The following is an 18,339-nucleotide window of genomic DNA, read 5'->3' as shown; positions in this document are numbered from 1 at the left end:
TTACCCTCAAATTAAATCTGAAAGTCTGCAGTTAAAGCACATCTTGTTTTTATTCATATCAAAACCATTGTGGTGGTGAATAGAGGCTAAAATCTGAAAATTCTGTCAATGTCTCAATATTTATGGACCTGACTGTGTATATATATATATATATATATATATATAAACCAATGTAATGGCTATGGCGCCAACCAATAACAGACTGTAAATAAATTATATAAGAATGAAACAAATATGAATGTTTCACTATAGTGAAGAATATAACAGGACGCTCTACCTAAAGGTGTCAGCTGGATACCAGAGATAAGGATTGGGGTATGAATCCCAAACGGAAATGTGGAAATAGTGAAAGATACAGCGACAGGCATCTCTAATAATAAAAGTGCGCAGTGCAATAAATATATAAAAAATAAAAACAATTTATTAAAAATTCATAAGGACATAATAACATAAATAAACAAATAAAACACACAGAATAGTAAACACATATGAATTGATCCTTTAAAAGTGTCAAGCTAGTTGGTATAAGATAAAGGAGCAAAGATAAAACGATTTAAACATATGCTATATTAAAAAAACAGGTCAGCAAGTCTCAGCACCATGATATTTGAATAAAGTGCAGATAGACAATAGTATATATTGCACAGGCCCAATAATATATACTAAAAGCAAATAAGTGGAGAATTAGGTTCTAGAAACAGCAGTAAATTTTGATAGTTTAAAGGAATATAAAATCAAGAATTACATGAACTGTAATACCATCTTCACCATATACCTCTTAGAGTGCAAGTGCGGCTTGAAGTATGTGGGGAAAACTAAGAGACCATTAAAGTTGAGAATTCAAGAGCATGTCCGAAATATTAAGAACAAGGTTGATGGACATGCAGTGTCTAAGCATTTTTCTGTTCACCATGATTCCAATCCGGAGGACCTTACTTTTAAAGCAATAGAGCATGTGAAATTAGGAGAGAGAGGGGGTGATCTAGGGAACAAACTTTCAAGAAGAGAAATGTTCTGGATCTTTGAGTTGAATACCATGGTTCCACAAGGATTCAATGAGAGTTACGAGATTGCTCCATTCTTGTAAGAGACAAGGTGGTAGTTGTATATGTTAAAAGGGACCCACAACCACACCAGTGTGTATATGCCCAATCTCGTCCGATCTTGGAAGCTAAGCATATGTGGGCCTGGCCAGTACTGGGATGGGAGACCTCCTGGAAATACCAGGTGTTGTAGTGTTCATACATATTTACAACAGGGCGTGAGACAGTCACTGGGTCTCTGAATGGATCTAACTCTCTACCCTTGTTCCATGGATAAATATGAGTCCTATAAAAAATCCCCTCCCTTGTTATATTCACTAAAAAGACCACTGCTCTCTATTAATATTTGAATTGCTAGTATTCTTATTGTGTTTTTAATATTTTCAGTTCATTTATTTTTATTTATTTTTAACCAATTATAGATTTTTATAGGTGAATTGTGCTATTGTCGTCATTTTCAAATTATATTCATTCATATCACTCTTTATTCATAATTTTATGTTATGATTCCAAAACCATGTTGCTACATTTAGTTTTAGACCGTTTTTTACTGTTATTATTATGGTAAGCCTTTCTAATTGGTGTGTCTCTTAAGTAATTTAAAAAAAAAGTTATTTGGCTTCCGCAGATATATGGCTGTGCCTATTAAAGATCTTGACCACGTCAGGAGAAGAAAGTGCTGGACCTAGGCGGGATGTACTGACGTCATTTATGGGCGGATGCTCACTGAGATGGTGGACAATCGAGCCAGGGCGGAAGTCACATGGACCGGATGGGAGCTGAGCACCCACGTTACCATTCCCGGACGCTTACTAGGAGGATGGATGTCGCGTGGAGCCTAAAGTGAGGGCGGAAGTTACGTGCATCAAGCGGATGTCGACCTCGTTGCCTTGACGTCATGACATCAAGATCCGGAAGAGGGCGGATGTTGGTGCTAAGGGCGGAAATTCACCTCTCTTGGGCGGAAGTAACCACCAAGCTGAACACTTATTTTTATATATTTTTAGCATTATCTGGACATTACTGGAATCCTTTTTCATATTATAAATGATGCATTACCACATAGGAGTGTTTTGGTATTTCCTTTTGTTAAATCCCTCCGTTAGACCGGATATGAGGTCATCAATTGAGCTAAGGTGGATTAATTAGTTCTGTTTAAACCTGGTATAAATATGGACTTATGTTTGCTAGCTATTATCCCTTGAAAAAGTCCCATTGGATGAAACGCGTTGGGAAGCTGCACTCTTGCCTTTGAGTTACCAAGATAAGCACTTTTAATTTACTGCTGTTTCTAGAACCTAATTCTCCACTTATTTGCTTTTAGTATATATTATTGGGCCTGTGCAATATATACTATTGTCTATCTGCACTTTATTCAAATATCATGGTGCTGAGACTTGTTGACCTGTTTTTTTAATATAGCATATGTTTAAATCGTTTTATCTTTGCTCCTTTATCTTATACCAACTAGCTTGACACTTTTAAAGGATCAATTCATATGTGTTTACTATTCTGTGTGTTTTATTTGTTTATTTATGTTATTATGTCCTTATGAATTTTTAATAAATTGTTTTTATTTTTTATATATTTATTGCACTGCGCACTTTTATTATTAGAGACGCCTGTCGCTGTAACTTTCACCATTTCCATTTATTTATTTATATATATATATATATATAAAACATTTATATATATATATATATATATATATATATACACTAATATAATAAAAACGTTTTGTCTGTCTGTTTCTCCCAAGTTAGCGCAAGCACTACTGAACTAGTTTTCATGAAAACTGCATCATTTTGTAATGGAAACTCCTAGAAATAACCTGCATTTTGCTTCTTCTCGATCCGTCAAAGCCTCTGTGCAAAGCAATACAACTAGAACACCTCAGAAAACAAAAAAGCGTTCGCAGAAGCTATTTAATTGTGGATGAAGCCGCTAGCAACAGCTAGTTTGTGTTTGTGTAAATATATATATCTAAATATATATATGTATATATATATATATATATATACATATGTGTGTGTGTATACTGTTCATATAACTGAGCACAGATAGACACCTACTTAAACTACATACTGTCATTTACTTAACCCCATTGTAGTAATGGCGCAATGAGATACAGGGAAATACCCAGTGGGCCCCAGTATTCTACATCACACTATTGTACTACTACAATACATGAAAAAGTAATTTCACATGACCGCTAACATTTTAGTATATTTGTGCTGCTAAAAGATTGTAGTATATTAATGTAACTGTCACAGTGACTTCAGATGTTGTAGTGCATGTTGGTGACAGGTGCTATGTTGGATATGATGGAAGGAGTTACCCAAGTGAGATCAAGAACATTAGAGACGGTAAATACTTAGGTCCTCATTCAGAACCGTACGCTCTGAGCAGAGCGCACGCTCTGAATGAGGGCCGTCCTCCATAATTATGGAGCGTCCTCCCGGACGCTCGTATAGCTGTGGGTCACCACCCACAGCCTATACGAGCGTGCAGTTTGATGGCCGCGATGGTCTTGACCATCGCGACCATCGCCACTGCGAGCCGGAGCCTGCGGTTGAGTTTTTCAACCGCAAGGCCCGGAGTGATTTTGGCTCTATCTGAGCCAAAATCACTCCCACTGACATCACTAGTGATGTCAGTGGGCTGGCTTCTGACGGTAGGCGTTCCCTTGGGAACGCCCCCGTCTGGGAGGCACGCCCCCGGCACGCCCACCAAAGGGGGCGTGCTGTCAATCAACATCGACAGCACGCCCCCTTTGATCAGACACAACGAGCGAAGGAAAGTCCTTCGCTCGTCGCGTCTGGCGCATGCGCACGACGGAGCTCCCGCCGTCGTGCGCATGCGCAGTGCACAACATCGACCCACTTGTGAGCGGACAGCCGATTGCGAGTGGGTCTGGTGAGCACAATGGAGCAACCTGGCAGCAACTGGAAATGGCCATCATCACTAGATGAAATATTTACATTTTCATAGTTAATCAGGAAGATAAACAGGCCTACATTGATTAATTCACGTGGATTCTACAGGTTTGAGTAATTTGTATCAGAGCCATTTTACTGGGGACAGAAACGTAACATGAGTCACATTCCTATGTAACATGAATCACATGTCAAAATTGATTTTAAGTATAATTTGATTAACATTCACTTTTTGTTTGTGTGTCAATCATAAGTTTAGGGGAGTTGGGTATGGGATGCCGGTGCATGGGATTCCGATGGTCAGAATCCTGATGCCAGCATCCCGACAGGATTCCTAACCCTATCCCTCCCTCCCTGCAGCCTAAACCTCACCTTTCCCCCTTAGTGCATAAACCTAACCCTCCCTCCACAGCCTAAACCTAACCCTCCCCCCCCTAGTGCCTAACCCTCCCCCTAGTGCCTAACTCCCCCCCCCAACTCCACTACTTACCGTCGACATTCTGAGTGCCAGCGTCCCGACAGCCGGGATTGAAACTGCATCTTGTTTAGGGTCTTATAGTATAACAATCATATTGTAAAGATAATTGCAGAGCAGGTTTAAATAAATAAAGTCCCCTCAATTCCTACGTCCATTCTGTTGTAACATGAGTTATGCATATAAACAATAAAATGCTACAACTAAGTGTATATTTTTTTCTGCTTATATGCAGTAATTATAACTACCTACCCCTTATATTATTTTCATATTTTAAAATATTGAATTTCAGTTTAATTTTTTGGTGTGTTGCATTTAAACTTCTGAAAATGAACATGAAATGTAATGTGTCACATGGAATGACCCTCCTGATCTTTTGATGTTACATGCATATATAATATGTGCAGTGTCGGTGGATGAGTCGTACCTTTTTCCCTGCGGAAGTCGTCAATCCAGGCCTTTCAAATAGTCTTTGACCCGCTGCTGCTCTTGGGTTCTGTAGTGGTTAGGCAGAGAGACAGGAGGGTCCCCCCTGGACCCTGCACAGTAATGACACGCTTTAAAAGTGACGTTTGTTTTATTGTGCTGGAGCACTATGTCACACTAATATGGTATTGGGTAGAGGTTAGAACATGCAAAGATACACATTATTAAATACAAATACAGTGGCTTAAATGAACTTAGAATACTCCTTTCTCAGCAACCAATATAAACTGACAATAGCTACTATATGGTTGACTAGCAATCACAATTAGTGCCTCACAACATCAAGCATGATTTCAGAATATAATCATAACCAACTGTTCTGGTGTAAAGTCATACTGTAAATAACCAATAAGGAGCACAATGTCCCTCTGCGTGTCCTTGAGTTATTGTCACTAAAGTGGCTCATACACGGTGCGATAAAGCAGCCGATCCGGCAGATTGGTATGATTTGGCCAGGGCCGGATTAAGGGGGGCATCAAGAGCCGTCGTCCCAGCCCCCCCCTCTAGAGCATGCAGGGGGGGGGGGTTCTGAGTAACTAGAAATCTCCCCTGACGGACCAATTCCCCCTGCTACCGTGGGCGGAGGGGGCAGAGCCAATACAACATGCCCCACCTCCAAAGGAGCCTAAGGATGTGAGCAGCAGCTGCATAAAAAGTGTGTATATGTAGTTTTATTGTGTATGTATGTGTTAATGTGTATATTTGTGTTAGTGTGTGTGTATACTGCTGTGTATGTATATGTTAGTGTGTATGTACAGTATGTGTGTGTGTGTGTATGTGTGTATACTGTATATGTGTTAGTATGTATGTATGTGTGTATACTGTATATGTGTGTATATATGTGTTTGTGTGTGTATACTGTATATGTGATAGTGTGTATGTATGTGTTTCTGTGTGTGTATATGTGTTAGTGTGTATGTTTGTGTGTGTACTGTATATGTGTGTATTTTATATATATTATATACGTTTGCTACATATATTATATATATATATATATATAATATATGTGTGTGTGCGTGTTTAATACACACGTGCATAAAATATATATATATATGTAGCCAGTGTAATCCAACGCCTCATCCACTTTAAGCATCACCTATTGTTGTGGCCAGAAAGAAAACTGGTGAAATAAGATTGTGTATTGATTACCGAACTTTAAACAAACAGTCCCCGATCAATATACGATGCCTAAAGTGGATGAGGCGTTGGATTGTCTACAGGGAAGCAAATGGTTTTCCGTATTAGACCTGTGAAGTGGATATTACCAAATACCAATGAGTGCAGAGGACCGTCAAAAGACTGCCTTTATATGTCCCATTGGGTTTTTTGAGTTTTTGAAAATGCCTCAGGGCATAAAAGGTGCCCCTGCTACCTTTCAACGTACCATGGAAAAAACCATAGGAGACATGTGCTACCGAGAAGTGTTGGTCTATTTAGATGACATTATTGTTTTCGGGAAGACTTTAGAGGAACACAATACTCAGCTTCTTAAAGTATTAGATCGGTTGAAAACACGAGGACTGAAACTCTCCATTGACAAATGTAAGTTCTGTCAACCCTCGGTGAAGTATCTGGGACATGTAGTAAGTAGAGGGGATTGCTACTGACCCTGAGAAGATAATTTTGGGGGTTTTGAGGTTATTACAGAAAGTTTGTCTCCCATTACTCAACCATTGCAAAACCATTAACGGACCTCACCAAAGGATATCCTCCCAATAATAAAAGAAAAACAACAACAATCTCTACTGGCTCTACCCATAATAGCACCACTGGTTATTTCAAACCGCAGGAAACTTTTGGAGAAAGGTGGAGTGAATCATGTGAACGATCTTTCCAACTGTTGAAACAACTTTTAACAGAATCACCCATTTTGGCTTATGCCAATCCTGAACTCCCTTATGAAGTGCATGTAGATGCTTCATTCGACAGATTAGGTGGAGTGTTATACCAAAAATATGATGATCATTTGAAACCCATCTACTATGTGAGTAGGGGGCTCTCCTGCAGTGAAAAACGCTATCCAGTGCATAAATTAGAATTCTTGGCATTAAAATGGGCCATAGTAGAAAAATTTCATGATTACCTATATGGAGTTACTTTCACGATACATACTGACAATAACCCTCTTACCTATGTGAGTACCACAGCTAAATTGGATGCCACAGGACATAGATGGTTAGCGGCTTTGTCGAACTATCATTTCACCATCAAGTATAAACCAGGGGTAAATAATGTAGAGGCTGATGCCCTTTCTCGCCGACCCAATGCGGAACCTTTGTCTGGTAATGATGAATGGGTTGAAGTCCCTGCTTCTACTGTCCAGGGATTATGTCATCAACTTTCTTGTATGGTTTCGGCAGAACGAGAACTCATTAGTGCACTTGGAGCTGCAGATATTGCAGTACCTGCACTGTATTGTAGATTGACTACCACTGAATTGAGAGGATTAGAAGTTGTATCCAGAGGACAGATGGCGAGGGAGCAACGTAAAGATCCTGACATTATGCATGTAATAAACTTACTAGAAGGAAATCCTGGGCAAGCTATTCCCAGTGATAGGACAGGAATGGTAAAAGTTTTGGTTAGGCAGAAATCCAAATTAATATTCCAAAGTAATGTATTATACAGAAAGACTCAGAGGCCCAATGGGAAATATAGATATCAACTAGTTTTACCATATAAATATCGAAAAACTGTTCTAACTGAATTGCATGATCATCATGGTCATTTAGGGTATGACAAAACTCAAGGATTAATAGCAGAAAGGTTTTATTGGCCTTATATGAATTATGATGTAGAAACTCACTGCAAAACTTGTGGTAATTGTCTACTCCGAAAGACTTTGCCTACGCATTCTGCATCCCTTGTGAACATAAATAGTAATGGACCCATGGATCTCATTTGCATTGATTTATTATCTCTAGAAGGTCCCGACCGGAAAGAAAACCAAATTTTGGTCATTACTGATCATTTTACTCGGTATGCTCAGGCCTACCTCTCTCGTGATCAAAAGGCCATTACCGTCGCCAAAACACTTTGGGAAAAGTTTTTTATCCATTATGGATTACCTGCATGCATTCATTCTGACCAGGGACGAGATTTTGAGAGTCGAATTGTAAAAGAACTGTGCCTATGCTGTGGTATAAAGAAATCTCGTACCATGCCATACCACCCTCAGGGAGACCCACAGCCTGAACGAATTCAATAGAACTCTATTAAATATGCTGGGTACACTAGATTCGAAGAAAAAATATCAATGGAGCCATCATATCTCGCATCTGGTGCATGCATATAACTGTACCACTAACGAAGCCACTGGATACTCACCATATGCTCTAATGTTTGGGCGAGAGGCTAAATTGCCTATAGATGTAAGTCTGGGAACTTTATCATCTTCCCCAAAGTCATCGTCCTACACTAAATATATCTCTCAGTTACGGCAAGATTTAAAAACAGCTTACGATACTGCGCAGAGAACAGCCCGGAAGTTAGAAAGAAAGAATAAGAGACATTATAATTCCAAGGTTAAGGAACATCTGTTACTTCCCGGAGATCGAGTATTAATAAGACAGTTAGGCATTCCCAGAAGACAAAAGTTAGCCAATCGTTGGTGAGAAATTCCCTATGTAGTTGTTAAACAATTACCTAATTTGCCTGTATATCAATTAATTTCGGAAACCCAGACAGGACCTGTACTGACATATCATAGACAACATCTATTATCTATACGTCAAGATGTTCGGTTCACTGAGAAAGACCCTTCTACTTCCCGAACAAGTGTTGGGTCGGGGGTTACCCGAATGAATAAAGGAAATAACATTTCCAACTATTATGAATATCAGTCGGAGGACCATGATATTATAGATCCTAATAACGAAAATGTGGATACTGGGGGATATTTCTACTCCGAAGCATTGACAGCGGAACATCAGGATAGTGGTACGATTGATCATAGTACTGATACTAAGGAGGGTGAAAATGTTCTAGAGGGTAGAAGTGAATGTGAATCTCCTGAGAGTAGTATCACTGAGAATGATTCTGCATATACCCCAGAGTCATCACCAAGCTGTAGGGAAGAAGAAAGGGAGTGTATTCCCCAGCATCGAGAGAAAAGACAATGTGGACCCCCACAGATACTCACTTATGATCAATTGGGAATACCCAGTAACTACTAGGATTATCCATCCAAACATTATATTTACCTGGCCTTATTTTGGATATGTGGGGGATAGGCTATAAGAAAAAAGAGAGTCAGTTGGACTGAGTAACTGAAAGGGAAACAGGGGTTAGTATGGTGATTCATCATCAATTAGTAACAGAAAGTATGTAATTGATTTGATCACCAGGGGGAGAGTGTAGCCAGTGTCGGGGTATTTAGTCTAAAAGGGCTGGGTGGTAGCAACACTACCCCTATAGTAGGGACCCGCACCAGTCATTGGTAACCAGAATAACCCTTTTGAATACAGAGAATATTTAATATTTATGTTAATGTATATATAGATAACAGGATGTTATAGGAAATGTGTATATTTTGTACAGGGTGGTAAAAGTCATTGTTGGAGCACAAACACTCAGGGTAGAGGTTAGTGTCATAGGAAAGGAGTGGGTCATGTGATGACCAGAGGGATACAGGAAGTGACAGCGGCGGTTGGGTCAGTTGGTGGTTCCCCCCTCCAGAGCTGAACAAGAGACTTACCAGCGCTGCGATGAGAGAAAAACCTAGCGGCAGCCAGTAGTCGGATAGTGACAGGCCAGTGTGGGGCTTTCTGGTATTTCTGGTACCTTCAGCGGCAGCTGCCGAACTGCAGTCACTGGACTTTGTGGTGGAGGAGAAGTAAGAGGCTCCAAGCAGGCACTTGATGGTGGAGGCCTGCGGTTGTTAAGGAAGCCTGAGATCTCCAGTGGGCGTGGTTTCCAGGGCAGGCAGCCACGTCAGAGAAGACTACAGGCCGGGGGAGTGAATGAAGTAGACGGATGGATGGCCAGACAGTTAAGTAAGCCGGTTAAGTGCAAGCCGCAGCAGTCAGTTTAATCTAGGAGCCGTAGTAGCCGTAAAGGCTGCATGGGACCTGGATAGGTATAGCAACCTTGCTTTACCAATTGAGGGTACCAACATATATAAACCACTTTGCTTATACAGAAGCCCAGTAAGCTTCGCTAATACAGAACAGAGGGATCAGCCAAAGGCCAGGACCATTAAAGAGGAGCAAGTTAACAACCCAGAATATATAGAGATATAGGGGAAGTCCTCATTTGTCTCAGCTAGGATAGTGATAGTGACTTATACTTCAAACAGTATTGTTGCCCACTCTCTGTGAGCGTTTATATACCACCTATTGCCAACATATGTAAACTGATACAGTATATATATATATATATATATATAATCCATGTCTCCTGCTCAATGAAGCAAGAATAAGCGGCACTCATCCGGACTTGATAACGAAGTAAAAATATTTAATCCAGCGTGAACCGATGTTTCAAGGCCTGAACGGCCTTTTTCTCAAGGTGTTTTTATATATATATATATATATATATATGTATATATATATATGTGTATTTAGCTATCACTGAGGAGCAATAATAGTGAAAGAGAAAGTGGAGCAGAAGTACACCAGCGGAAAGTAGGGTGAGTAAAGGCTCCTAATGAAATAAGACTATCTGATGCAGCTGAATATAACTTGTTACAGAGTCACTTATTCAGTCTACAGAGGATTCAAGGCTGCAACATTGTAACAATTGCATCTTTCATGGACATCTGGGGATATTGTAAATATTTCACCTATAGACTCTCACTTTGACTTTTGCCCCTCTATCGGAGCCTGTATATTTATGCTGTTTAATAAGAGTGCAAACTGATACCGTACGCTGAGAACAGGGTTCACCTTTAAGCGGAGATATTATTTGGTCCGTAAAAGAGGACCGACGGAAACTATCTATGCTGCCAGGAGGCTGTATTCAAGACTTTGACTTATAGTAAGTGACTATAACAAAAAGAAACCAGAACTGTGGGAAGGACATTTTAAGTTATAGGGAATCCCGAGAGTTTATCCAATCCATTGTATATTTATATGTGTATTGTTATATTGTCAAAATACTGCTTGATGTTATAATAGTATAATTATATTGGTAGGAGTGTTATAATTGAAACTTAATAGCATAGGTTACTTTTGCAACTATATGTGATTTTCTTTGATAAAAGAATAACTAAAATATATATATATTGCATGATTTACTTACCTGAAGGAGTGTAGAGAGACTGTTGAGGAGCCAGAACCTGAAAGAAAAGATAAGTGATTGGTTATGTAATGTATTAAAATTGTATCCTAATACAATATACACTAACACTATACACCCCAAGTATAATACTGTCATTACATAGTATGGGCTTTCCCAGGTTAGCCTAGATAATTTATATCAAATACAAATCTGGGTGGAGGCACTATTTACTAACTGGTAACGAAGGGTTACATATATATTTATAATGTATGTAAACCCCCTAGAAAATCCTGTATTTGCCCCTCCCACACAGGGTCGGGGTGACCCTGCGGAGAGGTGTCCAGTGGCACCTGTTTTTGGATGGGGGCTGAGCTGCCGCTGATCTGTGTTCTTAATGCAACAGCACAGTCAGCACTGCCATATAGAGCGCAGAGCGGATCCCAAGTCCCCTCCAGTAGCGCACACAGGGTGGGTTTCTAAGCACCCAGAAACCCCCCTGGGGAGGGGGGAGCCGGCATATCAGGCGGGCGGCCACCCGATCGCACCGTGTGTGGGGACCACCCGATATGTTGGACATTGGATCCCCCGTCGAGGCGCACAGTGCATATCACACTGTGTATGGCCTGCTTTAGTCTTTCCTGTACAGGCTCTCATCGATGCACACAAACATAAGGAGGTGCAGGGATTACTGTGTACTGAGATGTAGGAGTGGCTGTGCTATCCCTATAAATGTGGCCACTCAGAGCATGCACTGTGGTACACTGGAGTTAGCAGTATGATGAGGTCTCTCTCACTGCACTGGGGTACAATATAGCTTGCTGCTGTACCTGGATAGTTCTGATGCAGCAGGTACACTGACACACTGGTATAATCCTGTCTTGCACTTGTGTGTACTGGGACTGTCCTTGTTGCAGAAAACAGTGGAATCAGCTAATCAGCTTACTTCTCTATGTGCTCACTTTGTACAGGCCTGTTGGACAGTAACTGATGACGTCAGGGTCAATCTACGGAAGGGGATCTAACTGCAACCCTTATGGCACAGGGTATACTGGCTATGACTTCTGTAAATCTGTCACAGTTCTGGCAATGGTTACTCTCTGTGTCCCTCTGCAGCAATAGCAGGCTTTCTAGAGCTGACATTTACAATTGTCAGACTCTGCAGATGGCTCTGTCCTCTGTCAGTTCTCAGCATGGGCCAGTCTGTCTCTGGGTATCCTCACAGGCAGTGCAGCTCCTATCACTACTGCAGCTATCCTCAGGCATCACGTGTGCCCAGAAACTCAGCCTCTGCTCACAGTATGCTGCTCTTCTCCCAGTCTTGTGCAGGACTCACTGTAGAGATGGCTACTAAGTGAGTGTCACGACACAATGACTCAAATCATTTAGATGTTCGAATGATTCGAGTCATTCAAAGTTTGATGTGTCGAGACACCCACCTCTCTAGCCTCTCTGCCAGACACAGAGGGAGCCGCTACCGTTGTGCCCCAGGTGACTCGGGAGAGTCAGTGAAGTAGCCAGTAGGATATACAGCAGCGAGTGTGGGTCTGGCGGGGGGCGGAACTGGCAGTGACTCACTGAGTCACGCTGCTACTGCTGGGAGGGATCGGGGGTCTGTGATTGTGCCCTGATCGGCAGTGCAGGGCTGCGGGGGTTGGAGTTGTCAGTGACTCACTTCGAGTCGGCTTCTCCCCTGCATCTAAATGACTGTGTCTCAAGACACTTGACTGAGCTGAGCCAAGTGGCTCAACTCAGTACACTGAATCACTCTGCCCATGACTAAATCACTGACCTTCCCTAGCTCTGCCCCCAACAGCCTCTCTCTAGTTTCCCTCCTAAGGCTGGCAGAAACATCTCCAGGGGATTAGCAGGGTCCTAACTCCCGACCATTAACCTCTTCCATGCTGGGGAAGACACTGCTGGTTTGGGGGTATCACACATACTTCTTATATGCGGCAGCAGGACACTTCTGCGCCCTGGCCCCCACCTTTGACACACATCATGATATCACACAAGTGCTGGGGAAGCACTGGCAGCAGGAAGGTGGGTGCTAGTCGCAACCTGCACCTTTCTATGACACCCCACAATGTGGAAAATGGTGGCAGGAATTCTCTCAAGAGTGCCGTCAAGACAGCGACCATGCTGCCCCCTCAGCCTTGTGCTCTTGGTGACGGCACTAGTCGCACACCCCTTGTCACGGCCCTGGTTATTTATCTACTTGGTCAGCTAGAGAAAAACACCATAATGACCTTGGGCCCTTGCCCTAGTTAAAAAATATATATAAAAAATATCCTAAATACCCATAAACCATATGTCCATGCCAATCTGTATGATGCATTCCATGGCTGCTAAATGGCATGCATCCACACCTTCTGACTAAATATGTATATTGCTGTCCTGGTTTTTAAAATAATTGGGAGTTCTGCTTTTTATAGTGGCTGAGTAAATTATTTAGCCATACATAGCAGTTAATGACATGTGCTACAAAACCTCCTGTTGCCCACTTACTGTTGGAGAGGTGATCTTATGAATGTATCACTTTTCATAAGATAGTAGCAGACAGTACACCACATTCCAGAAATTGCCTTTCTTTTGTTGCTGAGGGACAGTCAAGGGGGACAGACAAAAAAATAGGCATTTTCTCTCAGTAGCTTTAACAATCAAGCTGCATTTATTTATCACAGTCTAAAGGGAGATGTAGATGCGATTCAGAAAAAAACAAGTACTGTAGAGACAAATGAACATTCCAATGTGAAAATTGATAGTACAGAAAGTCTTGTTCTTTTATTAGGATAATAAAGAATGAGATGAGCCTGGAAACTGCTTTGATGGGACACTAGCTAATTACTTGTACTATGCTGGAGACTCTGAGCCTGATTCAGAGCCGGACGCTATTTGCACTCGCTCATTCAGAAAAAGGGGCCGGATATTTAAATAGAGCGATCGCTCTTTGCGGTCTGTTGACGCCTCTATGTCTGAACGAGCGAACGAAACATGCACTCGCTATTTTGTAAAGACGCCCCCTGGCCGCTCGCATCATACGTCATCTCCGCTATTTATTAGATTAATCGAGTACATCGAAAGGCGTATGAACTGCTCGCTATTCTTGTGGTAGCATTTTCCTACCGCAATCATGCGAGCAGTTCAGGCTAAAAGACAACCAAGTGACGTGGTCGATGACGCTGCTTTGTTAATTATGCACACCCTTAAAATGCCCGTTTTGACCGTTTTGAACGCCTGCGTTCGGATCTCCACTCCCCGTTTTCAAGCACCTTCCCCTGTTACCACCCACAAACGCCTCATCCTGTCACTCAAATTAGCAGGCATTCGCTATTTTGCGAGCACACGATTTCCAACCGCACTGACTGGTTGGCGCATGCGCATTACAACCCATATGCATGCGCAGATGTGCGAACATCGCTCGGAGCGAACGAGCAGACGCTTACGAGCGGCTCTGAATCAGGCCCTCTCTTCCTAAGAAACACATATTTACATTGCTGACACCTAATGCTGCATACACACGGTACAATTAAACAGGACGATATGAATGATATTGTTATATCGTTCATATCGTCCTGTTTCCGGCCCCCTCAAATGACCAAACGATGGTTGATGCGCGGACACGAATGGTCAATATCGATATCGACCATGTTAGCCTGTTTACTATAGGGACCCATGATCGTTGCTCACGGGTCGTTATAGTAGTTAGGGGGTTGTTGCATGTGCTGGATGTTCGATCCAGCACATGCAGGACGATCAGACAACGATCGTCTGATCGTTGTCTGATCATTAAGTCGTTCCGTGTGTACGGAGCTTTAGTGATGATATGTAGATGAACACCCATAAATTAGACAGAGAACGGTTTCACTAACTCTTTCTAAATAATTTTTCCTCTGTCATTGAATGTATATATACAGATATCAGGAAACCCCAATTGTCATTCACTTCCTTTAGACTTACTCCAGGAAATGGTGATCACCTGCAGTATATGTCAGAATTACATATATACAAAATGTTGATAATATTTAGGTCTGACTAATGCCACAGATCTAGTGTAAGCTGAAGTAACCTGGTTCCCATTCAGTATCTTCCATATTTAAAAGGATTTGGCAATCCCAATTAAGTGAAAAGATTGATTGCAAGGATTAAACTAATTTGTCTGATCATTCACTTAATCATTAATAAATTTAATTCTGGGTCCTGAAAATAATCCACATTATCTGACAATCTTCCTGCAAACAAGATTAACCACCTCCCGCTAGAATATATGACAATATGGTACATTGCCAAATGGATGAATAAGTGTAGTAGCAGAATTTAGGCTTGTGTTGGAAATGCCCCAGCTGCTCATCACAGAATCTGGACAATCTGTTTATCAATGAATGATATTAAATGGAAGTGATCATAAATCATAATATCCAAGAAACACATCCTAAAAATAATGAATATTAGAATCTTTCTATTTCTGGTCACAAATTCCCCTTTTACACCAGAGCTAAAACCCAGGTTATTGCAGGGTTAACCCAGGTAGCTCCTTGGTGTAAAAAGGGACAGGGTTGGATTTCCGGGTCTAGTGACCCGGCAATCCAACCCAGGTAACTTGCAGGGTTTAACACAGGAATAACCCGTGAAACCCTGCAGTGTAAACTGCACGATCCGGGTCACGATGACCTGGATCATGCCGCATCCTGGCCGGCTTCAGTGGCGATTGGAGATTACGTCATCTCCAAGTATCCACTTCCACGCCGGAAGAGCCAGGTCACTGCAGACCAGGCTCCTGTGTGAACGGCACCGATTCGGGAATTTCCTGGGTTGGCGCAGGCTAAATTCCGGGTCTGATCCAGTTTTAAACCCTGTTCCCACCTCCGTGTCACACCCGGAATTTAGGTATAAGAGCAGTATTAGTTGTTATTCTTAGATGAAAGTAGTCAGCCTGTGTGCATTATACTGCTTCTGTGCATGTACAGAACTATAATGGCATAGGACCAAGGACACAGGAGCATCTGTTCCTCAATGTTACACAAGCTCAGGGCATGCATGAGGGGAGATATAAGAAATACAGGGGACAGGCAGAAGCGGACAGATGAGACAGCTGGGGGATGGACATTACGAGGGCAGTCAATAGACAAAGGGAATTACAAAAAGGCAAGTAGTGGCACATTCATGGTGAAAGTTAGTGCAAAGTGTGGTGGGTTTTAGTGTTGATGTGAAGTGAGTACGGTACAGTCACACATAGCAAAGACAAAGCACAAATTAAAAGTTTGTCCAAACTAGGGGTGAGCGGGTTCGGATTTCTGAAATCCGAACCCCCCCGAGCCCCCCGGATCCGAGGCCGATCCTAGTCAGGCTCAACTTTTCCCGCCTGGCTCGGATCTGAAATCGAGGCAAAACGTCATCATCCCGCCTTCCGGGTCTCGCGGGTTTTGGATTCTATATAAGGTACCCGCGTCGGCGCCATTTTCTCACTCGGCTGTGGACAGTGAAGATTGAGGGTGGGAGTTAGGGCTGGCTGGGCTGTGTAGTGTAGTGTTGTGCTGCTGTTGTCCATAGGGGCTGTGTCCACTCCTCCAAAGTCCATAGGGGCTGGCTGTGTTGTGCTGTGCTGCTGTTGTCCATAGGGGCTGTGTCCACTCCTCCAAAGTCCATAGGGGCTGGCTGGGCTGTGTTGTGCAGTCAGTTGTCCATAGGGGCTATGTCCACTCCAAAGTTGTGTGCAGTGTCCCAGTCCTAAAGGGGTGCTGTAGTGTTGTCCAGGGGGTGCTTTGTCCATCAGGGGTGCTCCCCCCAAGTGCAAAAAAAAAAAAAAAATTCTGTGTTTGTGAATTGTGTGTGCAGTAGCCACACGTGCATCAACAAAGTAGCGCCAAGCGTGCGCCTGTGTCATAAGTGAAGGGCCGGCTGGCTTGACCGTTAAAGGGTGCTGTAAGCCCCAAAGTGCACTCCAAACAAAATAAAAAAAATATTTTTTTGTGTTTGTGAATTGTGTGCGCAGTAGCCGCACGTGCATCAACAAAGTAGCGCCAAGCATGCGTCTGTCTGTCATTAGTAAAGGGCCGGCTGGCTCATCTGTTAAAGGGTGGTGTAACCCCCAAAGTGCACTCCAAACAAAATAAAAAAATATTTTCTGTGTTTGTGAATTGTGTGCACTGTGGCTGCACGTGCATCAACAAAGGAGCAGTGCCAAGCGTGCGCCTGTCTTCCATAAGTCTGTTAAAGGGTGGTGTAACCCCGAAAGTGCACTCCACAAATAATAAACAATTCTTTTTTCTGTGTTTGTGTGTGAAATGTATGCGCAGTAACCGCACGTGCATCAACACAGCAGCAGCGCCAAGCGTGCGCCTGTGTCATAAGTCAAGGGCCGGTTTGGACATCTGGTCCGGACAGAAGGACATGCCAACAATTTCTGACATGTCTACTGTCACTGCATATGATACTGTCACCACTGACAGAATGGTGGAGGAATTATTTTCTGTTTGTGAATTGTGTGCACTGTGGCTGCACGTGCATCAACAAAGGAGCAGCGCCAAGAGTTCGCCTGTGTCATAAGTAAAGGGCCGGCTGGCTTGTCCGTTAAAGGGTGCTGTAACCCCCAAAGTGCACTCCAAAAAAAAAAAAAATTCTTTTTTTTCTGTCTTTGTGAATTGTGTGGGCTGTAGCCACACCTGCATCCTCAAAGCAGCAGCGACAAGCGTGCGTCTGTCTGTTGAAGGGTGGTGTAACCCCCAAAGTGCGCTCCAACCAAAATAAAAAATTCTTTTTTTTCTGTCTTTGCGAAGATGAGGATGTACACAACACTGAAGAGGGTGAGGAATCGGTGAATGAGGAGGATGAGGACGACATCTTGCCTCCGTAGAGCCGGTTTGTGCAGGGACAGATTAATTGCCAGCTTGTTTTGTGGGGGCCCAAACGAACCAATAATTTCAGCCACAGTCGTGTGGCAGACCCTGGTGCTGAAATGATTGGTTTGTTAAAGTGTGCATGTCCTGTTTATACAACATAAGGGTGGGTGGGAGGGCCCAAGGACAATTCCATCTTGCACCTCTTTTTTTTCTTTGCATTATGTACTGTTTGGGGCCTAGTTTTTTAAACTGCCTTCCTGTCTGCCACTGCAGTGTCACTCCTAGATGGACCACGTGTTTGTGCCGCCCACTCATGTCGCTACCTCGGTGCAACCTTTTGGACA

The 18,339-nt window shown here is 42.5% G+C and overlaps 1 pseudogene; it reads left to right on the top strand.

Moving 5' to 3' along the window:
- Positions 1-1,120: 1,120 nt before the first annotated feature.
- Positions 1,121-1,239, top strand: LOC148435825 (5S ribosomal RNA; annotated as a pseudogene).
- The last annotated feature ends 17,100 nt before the right edge of the window (positions 1,240-18,339 follow it).

Source organism: Taudactylus pleione, unplaced genomic scaffold, assembly GCF_031769625.1.
Source record: "Taudactylus pleione unplaced genomic scaffold, aTauple2 ptg001990l, whole genome shotgun sequence".
In the NCBI taxonomy this organism is placed as follows: Eukaryota; Metazoa; Chordata; class Amphibia; order Anura; family Myobatrachidae; genus Taudactylus; species Taudactylus pleione.
This window is presented reverse-complemented; position numbering and strand designations above follow the sequence as displayed.